The sequence below is a fragment of the Bubalus kerabau genome, chromosome 12 (genome assembly GCF_029407905.1).
Source record: "Bubalus kerabau isolate K-KA32 ecotype Philippines breed swamp buffalo chromosome 12, PCC_UOA_SB_1v2, whole genome shotgun sequence".
Lineage (NCBI taxonomy): Eukaryota > Metazoa > Chordata > Mammalia > Artiodactyla > Bovidae > Bubalus > Bubalus kerabau.
In genome coordinates this window covers 61,925,877-61,945,071 of record NC_073635.1, presented here as the reverse complement: position 1 = coordinate 61,945,071, position 19,195 = coordinate 61,925,877, and positions in this window count along the sequence as shown.

The following is a 19,195-nucleotide window of genomic DNA, read 5'->3' as shown; positions in this document are numbered from 1 at the left end:
TTTTTAATAGTCTTAAGTTGACTCTTTCACTCACCTCCTTCACCCTCATCAAGAAGCTCTTTAGTTCCTCTTCACTTTCTGCCATTAGAGTGGTATCATCTGCATATCTGAGGTTGTTGATGTTTCTCCCACCTATCTTAATTCCAGCTTGTAACTCATCCAGCTCAGCATTTCTCATGATGTGCTCAGGGTATAGGTTAAACAAACAGAGTGACAGCAGACAGGCCTGTCTTAGTCCTTTCTCAATCTTGAACCAATCAGTTATTCCATACAGGGTTCTAACTGTCGCTTCTTGACTGGCATACATATTTCTCAGGAGACAGGTAAGATGGTCTGATATTCCCATCTCTCTACGAGCTTTCCACAGTTTCTCATGATCCACATAGTCAAACGCTTTAGCGTAGATGATGAAACAGAGATAGATGCTTTTCTGAAATTCCATGAAATCAAGCAAAAGTTGGTAATTTGATCTCTAGTTCCTCTTCCTTTTCTAAATCCAGCTTGGTCATCTGGAAGTTATAATTATGTGTGTGTATATATTTATATATATATTCAAGAAAATTAGAGATACCAAGGGGACATTTCATGAAAAGATGGGCACAATAAAGGACAGAAATAGTATGGACCTAGCAGAAGCAGAAGATATTAATAATAGGTGGCAACAATACACAGAAAAACTATGTAAAAAAATCTTCATGACCCAGATAACCACGATGGTGTGATCACTCACCTATACCTAGACCTTCTGGATGTAAACTCAAGTAGACCTTAGGAAGCAACACTAAAAACAAAGCTAGTGGAGGTGATGGAATTCCAGTTGAGCTATTTCAAATCTTAAAATATGATGCTGTGAAAGTGCTACACTGAATATGCCAGCAAATTTGGAAAACTCAGCAGTGGCCAAGGGACTGGAAAAGTCAGTTTTTATTCCAATCCCAAAGAAAGGCAATGCCAAAGAATGTTCAAACTACCACACAATGGCACTCATCTTGCATGCTACCAAAGTAATGCTCAAAATTCTTCGAGCCAGGCTTCAGCAGTATATGAATCATGAACTTCCAGAAGTTTAAGTTGGATTTAAAAAAGGTAGAGGGGCAAGAGATCACATTGCCAACATCCATTGGATCATTGAAAAAGCAAGAGAGTTCCAGAAAAGACATCTCTGCTTTACTGACTATGCCAAAGCCTTTGACTGTATGGATCATAATAAACTGTGGAAATTTGTTCAAGAGATGGGAATATCACCTACCTGCCTCCTGAGAAATCTGTATGCAGGTCAAGAAGCAACAGTTAGAACTGGATATGGAAAAACAGATGGGTTCCAAGTCAGGAAAGGAGTATATCAAGGCTGTATATTATAATCCTGCTTATTTAATTTATATGCAGAGTATATCATGCAAAATGCCAGGCTGGATGAAACACAAGATGGCATCAAGATTTCCAGGAGAAATATCAATAACCTCAGATATGCAGATGACACCACCCTTATGGCAGAAAGTGAAGAAGAACTAAAGAGCCTCTTGATGAAAGTGAAAGAGGAGAGTGAAAAAGTTGACTTAAAACTCAACATTTAGGAAACAAAGATCATGGCATCCAGTGCCATCACTTCATGGCAAATAGATGGGGAAACAAAGGAAACAGTGTCAGACTTTATTTTGGGGGGCTCCAAAATCACTGCAGATGGTGACTGCAGCCATGAAATTAAAAGATTCTTACTCCTTAAAAAAAAACTATGAACAACCTAGACGGCATACTAAAAAGCAGAGACATTACTTTGCCAACAATAGTCCGTCTAGTCAAAGCTATGGTTTTTCCAGTAGTCATGTATGGATGGGAGAGTTGGACTATAAAGAAAGCTGAGCGCTGAAGAGAAGAGTTGATGCTTTTGAACTGTGGCACTGGAGAAGACTCTTGAGAGTCCCTTGGACTGCAAGGAGATCCAGCCAGTCAATTCTAAAGGAAATTGGTCCTGCATATTCATTGGAAGGATTGATGCTGAAGCTGAAACTCCAATACTTTGGTCACCTGATGTGAAGAACTGACTCATTGGAAAAGACCCTGATGCTGGGAAAGATTGAGGGTGGAAGGAGAAGGGGACTAAAGAGGATGAGATGATTGGATGGCATCACTGACTTGATGGACATGAGTTTGAGTAAGCTGCAGGAGTTGGTGATGGATGGGGGTGGAGGGGTGGCCTGTCTTGCTGCTGTCCATGGGGTCACAGAGAGTTGAACACAAATGAGAGACTGAACTGAGCTGAATATATGTGTGTGTGTGTGTGTGTGTGTGGGTGTGGGTATATACACATACACACATAGATATATGCTTTGTGGCTTAAAGAAAACTGTTTTAATTTTATACACTGAGGCATACTATGTATTCCACTGGAGAAACAAGAGTAAATGTTTCTTGATTCTACATAAACTAGGAAATTTCATCTTACCATTCAATGTGAGAAATCTCTCTCTCACACGCAAATATATGCATGAAAATATAAGAGACATAACCAATTTGGCTCTGATATTGTATTCCTTTAGATAAAGACACAAATCATGGTTAATTTTTCAGCATATACTATTCATAAAGACTAGATCTGAACTTTTTTGGCATTGAAAGGATCTAATTACCTTTTACAAATGGCCAGAATGATTATATGTAGCCTCACTGATTGAATCACCCCAGTTGATGATTAATCAATGTGCATATTTGCCTATGCCTATTGATTTCAATCAAAGAATTAATGATTTTTGAAAAGAAGAGATTGACTGCACTAAATCCATGTTTAGTAACTAGTAACCAACTGGAAGTTTAAATTGAAAAATTGCATGATTAAATTGTGTTTTTTCTTTTATTTTTTTCTTCTATCCAAGTTAGGTGTGATGTAGTTTTAACTGTACTGGGTAAAAGAAAGAAGAGGCAGAATATATAGGTGAATTATTTTAATAAATAAGCATTAAACATGAATAAAATAAAACCATGGCTTAGTAAACTGTGATAGTGGAAGGGGAAAAAGTGAAAGCAGTGACAGATTTTATTTTGGGGGGCTCCAAAATCACTGCAGACAGTGACTGCAGCCATGAAATTAAAATGTACTTGCTGCTTTGAAGGAAAGCTACGAAAAACCTAGACAGCGTATTGAAAAGCAAAGACATCACTTTGGCGACAAAAGACCATAAAGTCAAACTCTGTATTTTCCAATAGTCATGTATAGAGGTGAAAGTTGGGCCATTAAGAAGGCTGAGCACCAAAGAATTAATTGATGCTCTCAAACTGTGTTGCTGGAGAAGACTCTTGAGTGTCCCTTGGACAGCAAGGATATCAATCCTGTCAATCCTAAAGGAAATCAAACCTGAATATTCATTTAAAGAGCCTATGCTGAAGCTGAAGCTCCAATACTTTGGCCACCTGATGTGAAGAGCCGACTCACTGGAAAAGACCTTGATGCTGGGAAAGATTGAAGGCAGGAGACGAGGGAAGCAGAGAATGAGATGGTTAAATAGCCTCACAACTGCACAGACATGAATTTGAGTAAACTCTGAGAGATGGTGATGGACTGGGAAGCCAGGCGTGCTGCTGCATTCCATTGGGTTGCACAGATTCTGGCATGACTAAGCAACTAAACTACAACAGCAGAAACTATTTAAAACAATCATAACAGTGGCCTTGCATGTTTTGCTGTAATTGCCTACTGCCCTTCTGATTGGTCTATTTTCACTATATCCTTATTAGATCTGTGCTTAAATGACATTGGTAGTGAGGATATTCTACCTAAAAGACTCCTCTATAATTCATTGTATACAATAGTGTCATATATTTCCACTTTGTTTTTCTTCATTACAGCTGTCACTACTTGAGTTTATAGTTTAATAAGTCTCTTCAAGAGGAGAAAAATTTTATTTCCAAGAGGCATGGACTTGATCAATTTTAGTTATTAAACTATCTGAAGACCTGACATAGGATACCGTGCTTTAAATATTTGGGATAAATGAAAAACAAAACAAAACAAGCCTCGAGTGTCTTTCTCTTCCCCTAGCCTGGCCACTTGACTTGGCCAGGAACCATTCCTTCACTGTGTTCTCACAGCTTAGCTGTGCACCTGACACTTAATAGAAACTGGATAAATGTATGTTGACTGAGCTAGTAAGTCAGTAAGTAACTGCACAAGTGGATACATTTAATTCCCATTCTAATTCCTACAGACTTGGATCAGAATTCCTGGGAGAGATAACAGCAAGTGAAAACCCAAAGACGTGTTTCACTAAAGAGTGTCTGCTGAATTATTGGAATCCTAGGGTCACTGCTGGGTATGAACTAGACCACTGTGGATGGCACCGCACCACAAAGACACAGAAGCACGGGAGCAGCTTCTGCAAGTTTCCACACTGGCACCAGCGGCAGTTCTGTAGGCATTAATGTAGCACCATGTAGCAGCAGCTGCCAGCAGTAAAGATGTGTACTCTGCAGTAAATGTAACCACAGGGAATAGGAGTTAGAACTGAAAGAGAAATAAAAATACCCAACCACTGGATCCAGAATGTTGGTACTAACAATGGTAGTTGTGAGCATATGAGACACCTTTAGGGAGCAGTGTCGGAAAGAGATGTTTAAGGAGCCTGTAAGTCTCCCATCCCAGACATCGGCAAAAATGGAGAAATAATATTTGCCACTGTGCCAGTGAAAGGATAATTTTTTTCCTCCTAAGCCACTGTAGCAAAGCAAACATAGGTGACATAGATATATTATAGAAAGGTTATCTTTAAGATCACTGGGGTGCATAATATGTAATCCTTGATGACTCAGTGCATTTTAAGGAATATTTGAAAGTAAAAATAAAGAAATTCAATAGAAGTTTCTCATTAGGAAAAAAGATTTCTCAATGAGGACATGAACAGTTACTATTCACTGAAGATCCGTGCACAGTTTATTAATACTTACATTGGGGATCCTCAGAAGGAATGCTAAAAGTTGCTCTAAATATTTTTTATTAGAATAAAGTTATTTTACAGTGTTATGCTAGTCTCTGCCATATAGCAAAGTGAGTCAGCCATAAGTATACATATATCCCCTTTTCCTTAGATTTCATTTAGTTTACTACAGAGCATTAATTATAAGTCCCTGTACCATATACTATGTTCTACTAGTTATCTAGCTTGTACATAGTAGTGTATGTATGTCAATACCAGTTTCCCAATATTGGTTTTGAATACAGACAGAAGTTGGAAATTTGACAATATCACATCAAATAGTGTAAGTATAGGTATTTTCTGCTTATACAAAAAGGCACATTAACCTCACTGAGAGGGCAGCAGAGGAAGGTGCAAAGAAGACTTGCTTCTTGGAAAATGTCACATTAGAACTGAAACCTGAAAGATGAGCAAGGGTTCACTGCCCACCCTCTCAAAATGGGTGACTATAGGAGTGTCTCAGTACATACCATTGTATACTGTAAGTCTCAGAGATTAGATAGTGCTTGTCACGAAGGAAAAATGGATAGTCTGTACATTTTGTAGTGTAGGGTGATCATACTTAGTGCTTCAGGATCAAAGGAGGACAGAACTTTTATTTTTGGCATTAAAATGTTATAGGAATCATGCTTTATTCCATCAATGTCTTCCACAAATAGCCACAGCATTATCAATGGAGTAAACTATTTTCTAGGACAAAAAATCATAATAAGGAAAACCAGTTCATATCTTTTTTTTTTTAATGTCATTTACTGTCATTCTAAAAGACAGAATGATATCTGTTCATTTCCAAGGCAAACCATTCAATATCATGGTAATCCAAGTCTATGCCCCAAACAGTAACGCTAAAGAAGCTGAAGTTGAATGGTTCTAAGAAGACCTTCAAGACCTTCTACAACTAACACCCCAAAAGATGTTCTTATCATTATGAAAGTGAAAGTGGAGTCGCTCAGTTGTGTCCAGCTCTTTGCGACCCCATGGACTAGAGCCTACCAGGCTCCTCCGTGCATGGATTCTCCAGGCAAGAGTACTGGAGTGGGTTCCCATTTTCCTTCTCCAGGGGATCTTCCCACCCAGGGATCAACCCTTGGTCTCCTGCATTCCAGGAAGACGCTTTAACCTCTGAGCCACTGGAATGCAAAAGTAGGAAGTCAAGAAACACCTGGAATAACAGGCAAATTTGGCCTTGGAGTACAGAATGAAGTGTGGCAAAACTAATAGAGTTCTGCCAAGAGAACACACTGGTCATAGAAAACACCCTCTTCCAACAACACAAGAGAAGACTCTACACATGGACATCACCAGATGGTCAACACGGAAACCAGATTGATTATATTCTTTGCAGCCAAAGATGGAGAAGCTCTATACAGTCAGCAAAAACAAGAGTGGGAGCTGACTGTGGCTCAGATCATGAACTCCTTATTGCCAAATTCAGACTTAAATTGAAGAAAGTGGGTAAACCACTAGACCATTCAGGTATGACCTAAGTCAAATCCTTATGACTATACAGTAGAAGTGAGAAATAGATTTAATGGACTAGATCTGATAGACAGAGTGCCTGATGAACTATGGACAGAGGTTCATGGCATTGTACAGGAGACATGGAGCAAGAACATCATGAAGAAAATGAAATGCAAAAAAGCAAAATGGCTATCTGAGGAGGCCTTACAAATAGCTGTGAAAAGAGGAGAAGTGAAAAGCAAAGGAGAAAAAGAAAGATATACCCGTTTGAATGCAGAGTTCCAAACAATAACAAGGAGAGATAAGAAAGCAAGAAAGCCTACTCAGCGATCAATGCAAAGAAATAGAGAAAAAAAAAAAAATAGAATGGGAAAGATTAGAGATCTCTTCAAGAGCTTAGAGATACCAGGAGAACATTTCATGCAAAGATTGGCTGAAAAAGGACAGAAATGGTATGGAGCTAACAAGCAGAAGATATTTAGAAGAGGTGGCAGGAATACACAGAAGAACTGTACAAAAAAGATCTTGACAACCCAGATAATCATAATGGTGTGATCACTCACACTCACCTAGAGCCAGACATCCTAGAACGTGAAGTCAGTGGGCCTTAGGAAACATCACTATGAACAAAGCTAGTGGGGGTGATGGAATCCCAGTTGAGCTATTTCAAATCCTAAAAGATGATGCTATGAATGTGCTGCACTCAATATGCCAGCAAATTTGGAAAACTCAGCAGTGGACACAGGACTGGAAAAGGTAAGGTTTCATTCCAATCCCAAAGAAAGGCAATGCCAAAGAATGCTCAAACTACTGCACAATTGCACTCATCTCACACATCCAGTCCCATCACTTCATGGAAAATAGATGGGGAAACAGTGGAAACAGTGTCACAATTTATTTTGGGGGGCTCCAAAATCACGGCAGATGGTGACTGAAGCCATGAAATTAAAAGACGCTTGCTCCTTGGAAGGAAAGTTATGACCAACCTAGATAGCATATTCAAAAGCAGAGACATTACTTTGCTAACAAAGGTCCGACTAGTTAAGGCTATGGTTTTCCCTGTGGTCATGTATGGATGTGAGAGTTGGACTGTGAAGAAGGCTGAGCGCCAAAGAATTGATGCTTTTGAACTGTGGTGTTGGAGAAGACTCTTGAGAGTCCCTTGGACTGCAAGGAGATCCAACCAGTCCATTCTGAAGGAGATCAGCCCTGGGATTTCTTTGGAAGGAATGATGCTACAGCTGAAACTCCAGTACTTTGGCCACTTCCTGTGAAGAGTTGACTCATTGGAAAAGACCCTGATGCTGTGAGGGATTGGGGGCAGGAGGAGAAGGGGACGACAGAGGATGAGATGGCTGGATGGCATCACTGACTCGATGGACGTGAGTCTGAGTGAACTTTGGGAGTTGGTGATGGACAGCAAGGCCTGGTGTGCTGTGATTCATGGGGTCGCAAAGAGTCGGACATGACTGAGCAACTGAACTGAACACACACTAGTAAATACTCATAATTCTCCAAGCCAGGCTTCAGCAATACGTGAACCATGAACTTCCAAATGTTCAAGTTCGTTTTAGAAAAGGCAGGGAAACCAGAAATCAAATTGCCAACATCTGCTGGATCATCAAAAAAGCAAGAGAGTCCCAGAAAAACATCTCTTTCTTCTTTATTGACTATGCCAAAGCCTTTGACTGTGTGGATCACAATAAGCTGTGGGAAATTCTGAAAGAGATGGGAATACCAGACCACCTGATCTGCCTCTTGAGAAACCTGTATGCAGGTCAGGAAGCAACAGTTAGAACTGGACATAGAAGAACAGACTGGTTCCAAATAGGAAAAAGAGTACATTAAAGCTGTATATTTTCACCCTGCTTATTTAACTTATATTCAGAGTACATTATGAGAAATGCTGGGCTGGATGAAGCCCAAGCTGGAATCAAGATTGCTGGGAGAAATATCAATAACCTCAGATATGCAGATGACACCACTCTTATGGCAAAAAGTGAAGAAGAACTAAAGAGCCTCTTGATAAAAGTGAAAGAGGAAAATGAAAGGGTTGGCTTAAAGCTCAACATTCAGAAAACTAAGATCATGGCATCCGGTCCCATTACTTCATGGCAAATAGATGGGGAAACTTTGGAAACCATCGCTTTCTTTATTTTTGGTGGCTCCAAAATCATTGCAGATGGTGATTGCAGCCATGAAATTAAAAGACATTTACTCCTTTGAAGGAAATTTATGACCAATCTAGACAGAATATTAAAGAGCAAAAACATTACTTTGTCAACAAAGGTCCATCTAGTCAAGGCTATGATTTTTCCAGTAGTCATGGATGGATGTGAGAGTAGGACCATGAAGAAAGCTGAGCACGGAAGAATTGATGCTTTTGAACTGGGGTGTTGGAGAAGACTCTTGAGAATCCCCTGGACTGCAAGGAGATCTAACCAGTCCATCGTAAAGGAGATCAGTCCTGGATGTTCATTAGAGGGACTGATGTTGAAACTGAAACCCCAATACTTTGGCCACCTGTTGAGAAGAGCTGACTTATTTGAAAAGACCCTGATGCTGGGAAAGATTGAGGGCAGAAGGAAAAGGGGATGACAGAGGATGAGATGGTTGGATGGCATCACCAACTCAATGTACATGGGTTTGGGTAGACTCCAGGAGTTGGTAATGGACAGGTAGACTAGGCGTGCTGTGGTTCATGTGGTCGCAAAGAGTCAGACACGACTGAGCAACTGAACTGAACTAATTGTATTAGAATCGGGGAGATTCAAGAATCTAAATTCTTCATTCCCATTTTCAGAAAACAACTTCCTATATTTTCTTGTTGTACTCACTGCAAACCAACATTATTTTCATTCTTTGCTAATGCTTAAATTTATGACTGATCATTTTATAGTTTCATAGCATCATCCACAAAACCCTTGATCCTGCTTCATTATTTGTATACCTGTTAAAAACTCACATCTTAGAATTAACCTATTGTCTGTCTTTTGCTATAATATTAATATTTTCACAATGACTTGGGATGATATTAGTAAAAAATCTCATCATCATATGATTGATTCTACAAATTATGTTTTCTAATGTTTGTTTGAGCCTCCACATGGCTTCTCAAAGATTTTATTTTCATTATTCAGTTTCTTATCCTACTCTCATCAATGGAGCGTGGTCAGGTTGGCTATTACACAGGCTCTTTTTTGATCCAGCAACAGTCTGCTACTTCAGTCTCATCTTTCAATGCTGAATTAACATTCCAGAACTCTGCTTCATAATCAAGAACTAGTCTGTTTGAAACTTTGCATTATATTCCATTCACACTTTTGCACATTTTTTCCTATTACCTATGTCTGAAATGCTTTCATGCTGTGTCTTCTTCCATTGAAAACTCCAAATCATCAATTCAAATGTAATTCTGTAATCAACTCTTCTAGGTAGCATTTGCTGAATATCTGCCAAGTTCCCAATTAAACCTGTATTGAATGCCAATGACACTCTCTTATGTTGTTATGTGCATACCTTGAGAATTCTCAAAAGGCAGTATTGAAAATTGCTATGTTGATCTTCTAAAAATAAAAAATAAAGAATGGAAACTGCCATTTTATTTTTAATCCCTAGAGCACAAAATAATTTGTGATATGAAATTATTATGAATGTTAAAATTAAAGAAGAGAAGTATCTTGTGAGTGTGTTAACCTAGATGATCAGAGTGTGCTTTTCCTCTACAGAAATCTAGAAAATGACTAGAAACACAATAGTAAGGTTTGGGCCAAAGTAAAATATCTAGATAGAATTTTTATCCTTCCCATAGAAACATCAAAACAATGGCAAAACATGTGCAAAATTTTTTTCAAGTATTAGAGATTAGCACATAAATGAAAATGATCCTGTAGAAAAAGAAAAGAAAAAGTGAGGTGAGCTTTATAATTGTTCCATAATAGTGCCCTCATAAGGTTTGAAGATCATAGTGAATGGAGAAAACCTTAGTGAGTTTAGGAAGCTTTCCTGGTGGCTCAGTCAGTAAAGAATCTGCTTGCAATATCGGAGACATAGGTTTGTTCCCTGGTTTGGGAAGATTCCTTGAAGGAGGGCATGGAAACCCACTCCAGTACTCTTGCTTGGAGAATCTCCATGGACAGAGGAGCCAGACAGGACAGTCCATGTGGTCACAAAGAGTCGAACACGACTGAGCTACTAAACACACACAGTGAGTTCAGAAGAAAAATCTGAGGCTGCAGGAAGACAAAGGGACTGCAGTTTACAATACATGAATTTCAGATGAAAGAACTGCACATGGAGAACTCTGGAGTTTATCAGTGAGTGCTTCTGAGTATTCAGTAGTGTACTGAAAAGTGTAGATATGTATCACAATTAACTGAGACCCCTGAAATAGTCGTCTTGAAAAGATTAGGGGTAAGGATGCCCAGTGCTTACATGGGGCCAAAAAGATTACATGTAGCACAAAATAGTCTAAGGATTCATGGGATATTGTGATGAGTATAGAGATGAGACTGACTCAATACCACCAAGTCTAACTCTAGCCTGAAAATGGCTCCATTCCTGCCTAGTCAGTCATAAAAACAAGATGCCAAAGGATACGATTTTACAAGGGACTAAATTGCAGAGAACAAAGCTCAAGAACATTTATAAGAACACAAAAAATGTCCAAGTTTGATAAGAAGCAGGAAAATATAAATCATACAGCAAGAGATTCTAATTAATGCAAACCAACAGAGAATTACATAGATGTTCCAATTAGAAGAAATGGACTTTAAGGCAATTATCAAAACTTTATTTCCTATGTTTAAAAAGTAGAGGCATGAAATATATATTTTAAAACTGTACATCCAGATGTAAATATACAATGTAGGAAATAAAAAAAAAAAAAATGCGCAAGGAGATCCAACCAGTCTATTCTAAAGGAGATTAGTCCTGGATGTGCATTGGAAGGACTGATGCTAAAGCTGAAACTCCAATACTTTGGGCACCTCATGCAAAGAGTTGATTCATGGGAAAAGACTCTGATGATGGGAGAGATTAAGGGCAGGAGGAAAAGGGGACGACAGAGGATGAGATGGCTTGATGTCATCACCGACTCGATGGATGTGAATTTGAGTGAACTTCGGGAGTTGGTGATGGACAGGGAGGCCTGGCGAGCTGCGATTCATGGGGTCGCAAAGAGTCGGACACGACTGAGCGACTGAACTGAACTGAGGTGAAATTAGCAGCAAATTGGACATCATTGTAGAAAATATTAGCAAATTGAAGTAAAAAAAGAGAAACTACTAAAATGAAGCACAGTGAAGAATGAAAAGAAAGGAAGAAAAATACTAAGCTGTAGGATAAATTTAAGAAGTCTAGTATAGCTGCAATTTGAATTCCTGGAAGAAAAGAGATGATGGGATACAGCAAAATATATGAAAGAAAAGCCGTGTGCCGGATTTTTCTACATTTGATGAGAAGTATAAAACTACATTTTAAAGATGCCTAATAAAATTTTAATTTAGTAATTGGTAATTAAATAAAATTTACCAAGGAGGTCAGGATCAAGAAAGCAGAGTAAGAACATCAGTGTATGTTATGGTACAAAAGAAAATATAAACAAAAATTTAAAAAGTAGAAACCAACAATATATTTATTTATTTTTTTATATTATTGCCAATTAATGCAGAAATGTGAGTTTACTTTCACGCTCAAAATCAGTTTAATATATCATATCATCTACTTTAAAAATAAAAATATATGATTTTTAGAACAACTTAAAAACATTTTTAAAAATTCAAAATGTATTTCTGATAAATATTCTCAGTAAATTAAGGATAAAAGAAATTTTCAACTTAGTTCAGTTCAGTTCAGTCGCTTAGTCATGTCTGACTCTTTGCAACCCCATGAACCACAGCATGCCAGGCCTCCCTGTCCATCACAAAATCCTGGAGTCCACACAAACCCATGTCCATTGTGTCCGTGATGCCATCCAACCATCTCATCCTCTGTCATCCCGTTTTCCTCCTGCCCTCAATCTTTCCCAGCATCAGGGTCTTTTCAAATGAGTCAGCTCTTCATATCAGGTGGCCAAAGTATTGGAGTTTCAGCTTGAGCATCAGTCCCTCCAATGAACACCCAGGACTGATCTCCTTTACCATGGACTGGTTGGATCTCCTTAGAATCCAAGGGACTCTCAAGAGTCTTCTCCAACACCACAGTTCAAAAGCATCAATTCTTTGGCATTCAGCTTTCTGTATAGTCCAACTCTCACATCCATACATGACCACAGGAAAAACCAAAGCCTTGACTAGACGGACCTTTGTTGGCAAAGTAATGTCTCTGCTTTTTAATATGGTGTCTAGATTGGTCATAACTTTCCTTCCAAGAGGTAAGGATCTTAATTTCATGACTGCAGTCACCATCTGCAGTAATTTTGGAGCCCTCAAAAATAAAGTCAGCCACTGTTTCCACTTTTTCCCCATCTATTTGCCATGAAGTTATGGGACTGGATGCCATGATCTTAGTTTTCTGAATGTTCAGCTTTAAGCCAACTTTTTCACTCTCCTCTTTCACTTTCATCAAGAGGCTCTTTAGTTCTTCTTCACTTTGTGCCATAAGGGTGGTGTCATCTGCATATCTGTGGTTATTGATATTTATCCCAGCAATCTTGATTCCAGCTTGTGCTTGTGAATCAACTTGAGAAGAGTGTCCAAAGAAAAAATCACACTGAGTATTGAAATTTTGAGTATTTTACTTTAACATCAATAAAATGACAACATGTCAAATTATGCTGATCTCGGATGGCCTCTGCCTGCAACAGCTTGGAGCAGTGCTTGCGTTCCCAGCCAGAGACTGGGCTGGGTTGCAGCAGTGAGAGGCCCAAATCTTAGCTGCTATACCAGTGGTCAGTGACAAGGGCCCTGGCTCTTAGGCTTTGCAGGAAAGAATTTCCATAAAGACAGAATGTAGTGAAGCAAGTAAAGTATTGATTAGGAGGAAAATAGTACAATACATATGGATAGGCACACGGGCAGACACAGAGGAAGAGTCCCTATATTGTGCACACATGGCAGTTTAAATCACTTATATGGGGGCATTTCTTCCAGTTTTCCTTTGGCGGATCATTTTGATTTGCCTAGTTTACAGTCCTTATTTGGTATATCTCAGAATCATTCCATGTATGCGCACAGATCTCTTAGCCAAGATGGATCCTACCAAAACGACATCTGGGTAGAACATCCCTTCACATAAACTCCAAGGAGTCTTTTCTGTACACATGTGGTCCAGGAGGTCTCCTGACTTAGGGAATGAGAAGTATATAGTTTGGATGGAATTCCCCTCCCTTAATTGCCCTGATAATCTTGTCTTGGAGTTTCAGTCAATAGAGAGTAAATCTCCAATTGCTTTAACCCTGGGGGAAGAACCATCTGCCTCCTGCCTCAGTGCTACATCTATTCAATATTGTCTTGACTTCCAGCCAGCTCAATGAGGGAAGAAAAATAAAGACACTCAGATTGGAAATTGAGAAGTAAAACTGTCTTTTTTATGCAGAAAAAAATCTCATAAATTACTTGCAATCAAATTTAGAAAGAAATCTTGAAACTAAATAATCAGCATGTGTTCTCAAACATGCCTGACTCTTTGCAATTACATGGACTTTAAACCACCAGGCTTCTCTGTTCATGGAATTTTCCAGGCAAGAATACTAGAGTGGGTTGCCATTTCCTGCTCCAGGGGATCTTCCAGACCCAGGGATCTAACTTGCATCTCTGGCATCTCCTGCATTGGCAGGCAGATTCTTTACCACTAAGCCACCTGGGAAACCCAAATAATCAGAATGGAAATGAGCAATTAAAAATAAAATGAAAAAAATATTGAATAGAATCTTTTTCAAATATGCTAATGGACACATGAAAAGAGATGAATTATTATAGTGGTGTTAGTGGTAAAGAACCTGTTGGCCAATGCAGGAGATGTAAGAGACATGGGTTTGATCCCTGGGTCAGGAAGATCCCCTGGAAGAGGGCAAGGCAATCTACTCCAGTATTCCTGTCTGGAGAATCCCATGGACAGAGGAGCCTGGTGGGCTATGGTCCATAAGGTCGCAAAGAGTCAGACACAACTGAAGCAACTTAGCGTGTATTATTAGTTACTAGGAAAATGCAAATTGAAATTCCATTGAGATGATACTGCATACTTATGTGAATTGCTTAAATTAAAATGCTTATCAGTGTTTCTGAAAATGTGGAGGAATTAAACTTGAACTAAGTTAAAATCTTCAATTCTTAAACAAATTGCATGTTGGTCATATTTTATTCTTCTGCAAGATAAAGATAGTTATGTTTTCCACAGGGAGATATTTTGAAATATACCATGTTATATGCTTAAAACTTTGACAGTGAAAATGACATACAATAGCTTTTTTATTTTTTAATATCTATTATTATTGCACTGTTATCCCACCACATACTCTATTATCCAAATATCAGTACACCTGTGATTTTTCTTTGGTATTTTTCTTAAGTCATAGAGTAGAACAAAATGAAAGAAGAGTAGTTGAAATCATATAATGAGAAAGAAAACAAGCAATTTTGTGCACTAGGTATGCAATGAAACCTGGGTATAAATTAAAAATATTTAAAACATAATAATAAAAACTTGAATTACTTACTAGTAAATATGTACTATTTCTTACATTGGAAACATTCTTATGTTATTTCATTTATCCCCCGTCCACCCCACCAAGGACACCAGAATATTAATTGCATAATTATCCACATTTTATGATAAAAACACTGAGGTTCTGAGAGATTAAATATGATCATATTATGCTGACTTGAAAGTTCAAGGTCTTTAACTACTGTAGAAAATATTCTAATACTTGATTAGAATGGTCAAGTTGAATAAATTATGGTAAATTAATAAAATGGAATACATAGCAGTCATCGAAATTCTAATAATAATGGTAATGATTCTTTACTGATTACTTGCCACTTGAAAGATTTTTTTTATGCTAAATACAGTTTTATATCCATTTATTAGTTAATCAAGAGTGTATTCACTGGGAAATGTGTACCAGGTGTTCAGTGAGAAATGCAATATACAACCAGGGTGCATGGGATGATTTTATCATTGTCTCTTGAGAATGTGTGTTTGCTTACATATATAATTTTGTTAAAATATTTGCCAAAATACCATTGTTGTTTCTAAGTGGTGGGATATGAGAAATTTCTGTCTTGTGATTCCTATGGAACTATTTGTGATCAACATGTATAACATTTTTAACCAGGAAGCAAAAGCATTTGCATATTGGAAAAATAATAATGTTCCTACATATGTAGTCGCTTGTGCTTCACTGAGGAAAAAGCAAGAAAATCTGTGTTTTTTCTTCACTCATTTATTAAGTGTTAACAAACAAGGCAACTGATGAAATTACTTGAATGATCTTGGCAAACTGTGTAGAATGAGACCTTCACTTTTGATGTGGACCCCAAGGACTATAAAGGGGAGTCCATACTTGACTTCCCAGGTTTAATATCTTCAAAATATTTGTTTATATTGGGAAATTAATTGGTTTGGAGAAATGGGCAAGCATTCAGTCTTAGAATTTCTGGAATGTTTGGTGCATGCAGCCTTGGTGACCTTGAGCACATTGAACAGCACAGTCTTGCTCAAGGGCTGACACTCACCCACTATGACAATATCACCCACCTGGACATTTCTGAAGCATGGTGAAAAAAGTGAAAGTGAAAGTTGTGCAGTTGTGTCTGACTCTTTGCGACCCCATGGACTATACAGTCCATGGAATTCTCCAGGCCAGAATACTGGGGCAGGTAGCCTTTCCCTTCTCCAGGGGATCTTCCCAATCCAGGGATTGAACCCAGGTCTCCCACATTGCAGGTAGATTCTTTACCAGCTGAGGCACAAGGGAAGCCAAAGAATACTGGAGTGGGTAGTCTATCCCTTCTCCAGCAATCTTCCCAACCCAGAAATTGAACCAGGGTCTCCTGCATTGCAGGCAGATTCTTAATCAATGGAGCTATCAGGAAAGCACAATGACAGGTGCACAGACACGATGTTACATCTTCTTTAAAAACTTACATTCTTTGATTATTTCCATTTTCTGTTTTTCTTCCCTTTTATTTTTTCTCAGGGTTTTGCACTAGATTTTCTTGCTTTTACCCTAAGATCATTCTTTCTTGATCATTTCTTTCAGTCTGAGCTCACTTTCTTCCCGGTTTCCTGCAGATTATACACAAAGAAATACTTGCCTCATGTGAGTGTACCTTAGTGTTCACTGGGTAAATGTGCTTTGGTTTGCTCTCAGTCTCTCAATTGTGTCCGAATTTTTGTGATCTCATGAACTGTAGCCAACCACATGCCTCTGTCTGTGGAATTTTCCAGGCAAGAATACTGGAGTGGGTTGCCATTTCTTCCTTCAAGGGATCTTCCTGACATATGGATCAAACCTGCCTCTCTGGCATCTCTTGCATTGGTAGGCAGATTCTTTACCACTGAGCTACCTGAGAAGCCCTATTGGGTAAATGTGGGCTTCTAATTCAACATGGTCAGTAATTTAAGGTTTCAGGTCCTTCAGTGATGAAGGCATTCTGAAAAAAGAAATACAACAAACAAACAAACAAAAAACAGCAAAGAGACCAGTCAGTGTCTCTTTACAGATGAGTCATCATCTGCAAAGAGCCTACACTATGTTGGTTTGCTGGTAAGTTTTAAAATAGACTTTTCAAAAAAAAAAAAAAAAAGCCCTCATTTGTTCATTTTGCCAATTTCCATGATGTAAATATACCCATCATTTGTTAAATAGAGTAAGTACCTTGAAGCACAAAGATAAAACATAATGTAAACTATAGCAAACATAGCCAGTAAGATTCTTGAGTCTAGTCTTAGATGCTATGCTATCCTAGTAATGCTAATGGTTTTTAACACCAGCACAAACCTTGTTTCTCATCTGTATCCACCTCTCTATTGCTCATCCCTACTTAGATGTCTCCAGTTGCTTCAATTTCACTATGTGCATGTGTGCTCAGTCGCTTCTGTTGTGTCCAACTCTTTGTGACTCCATGGAATTTAGCCACCCTCCCCTCCCAACAAGCTCCTCTACCCATGGAATTTCCCAGGCAAGAATTCTGGAATGGGTTGCCATTTCCTCTTCCAGGGGATCTTTCCAACCCAAGGACTGAACCCACATCTCCTGAGGCTCCTGCATTGCAGGGGGATTTTTTACCATGAGCCACCAGGGAAGCCCAACACTTAATTTTCCCTGTGCTACAAACTCATTCAGGTTTCCCTTCACCTACTCATTCAAGTCTCCCTCAACCGTCTTGTATCCATATGAAAACAATGTCCTATTCCACTATTCTACCTACTATATAATCTTGAAATTTGGGAAAATTTCTTGACTCCTTCCTATTCTTTGCATCATCCACACTCATTTACAAATTATTTTTCATCTGACCACCTCAGTTCAGTTCAGTTCAGTTGTAAAGTCATGTCCGACGCTTTGAGACTCCATGAACCGCAGCACACCAGGCCTCCCTGTCCATCACCAACTCCAGAGTTCACTCAGACTCACATCCATCCAGTCGGTGATGCCATCCAACCATCTCATCCTCTGTCGTCCCCTTCTCCTCCTGCCCCCAATCAATCCCAGGATCAGAGTGTTTTACAATGAGTCAACACTTCGCATGAGGTGGTCAAAGTACTGGAGTTTCAGCTTTAGCATCATTCCTTCTAAAGAAATCCCAGGGATGATCTCTTTCAGAATGGACTGGTTGGATCACCTTGCAGTCCAAGGAACTCTCAAGGCTTCTCCAACACCACAGTTCAAAAGCATCAATTCTTCGGCGCTCACCTTTCTTCACAGTCCAAATCTCAAATCCATACATGACCACTGGAAAAAACATAGCCTTGACTAGACGGACCTTTGTTGGTAAAGTAATGTCTCTGCTTTTGAATAAGCTATCTAGGTTGGTCATAACCTTCCTTCCAAGGAGTAAGCGTCTTTTAATTTCATGGCTGCAGTCACCATCTGCAGTGATTTTGGAGCCCAAAAAATAATGTCTGACACTGTTTCCACTGTTTCCCCATCTATTTCCCATGAAGTGATGGGACCAGATGCCATGATCTTCATTTTCTTAATTTTGAGCTTTAAGCCAACTTTTTAACTCTCCCTCTTTAACTTTCATCAAGAGGCTTTTTAGTTCCCCTTCACTTTTTGCCATAAGGGTGGTGTCATCAGCATATCTGAGGTTATTGATATTTCTCCCAGCAATCTTGATTCCAGATTGTGTTTCTTCCAGTCCAGCATTTTTCATGAGGTACTCTGCATATAAGTTTAATAAGCAGGGTGACAATATTCAGCCTTGACGTACTCCTTTACCTATTTGGAACCAGTCTGTTTTTCCATGTCCAGTTCTAACTGTTGCTTCCTGACCTGCATACAGGTTTCTCAAGAGGCAGGTCAGGTGGTCTAGTATTCCCACCTCTTTCAGGATTTTCCACAGTTTATTGTGACCCACAAGTCTTAGTACTACTCAAAATTTGACTCCCCTCCACCATTTAACTTTTTAAAATCTTTAAGTTCCTTGTTCCCTGAAGGACACATTTCCATGTTATTCTCATATTGCTAAGTTTTAATAAATGCTCAAGCTAAAAGTTTTGGTTGGTTTATCTTCCTCCACAATATTTCATCTATTTTCTCAACATCATTGTTTAACATCTTTCAATTTAACTTCAGCCCCATCCCACCCCTGCCATGACTACTT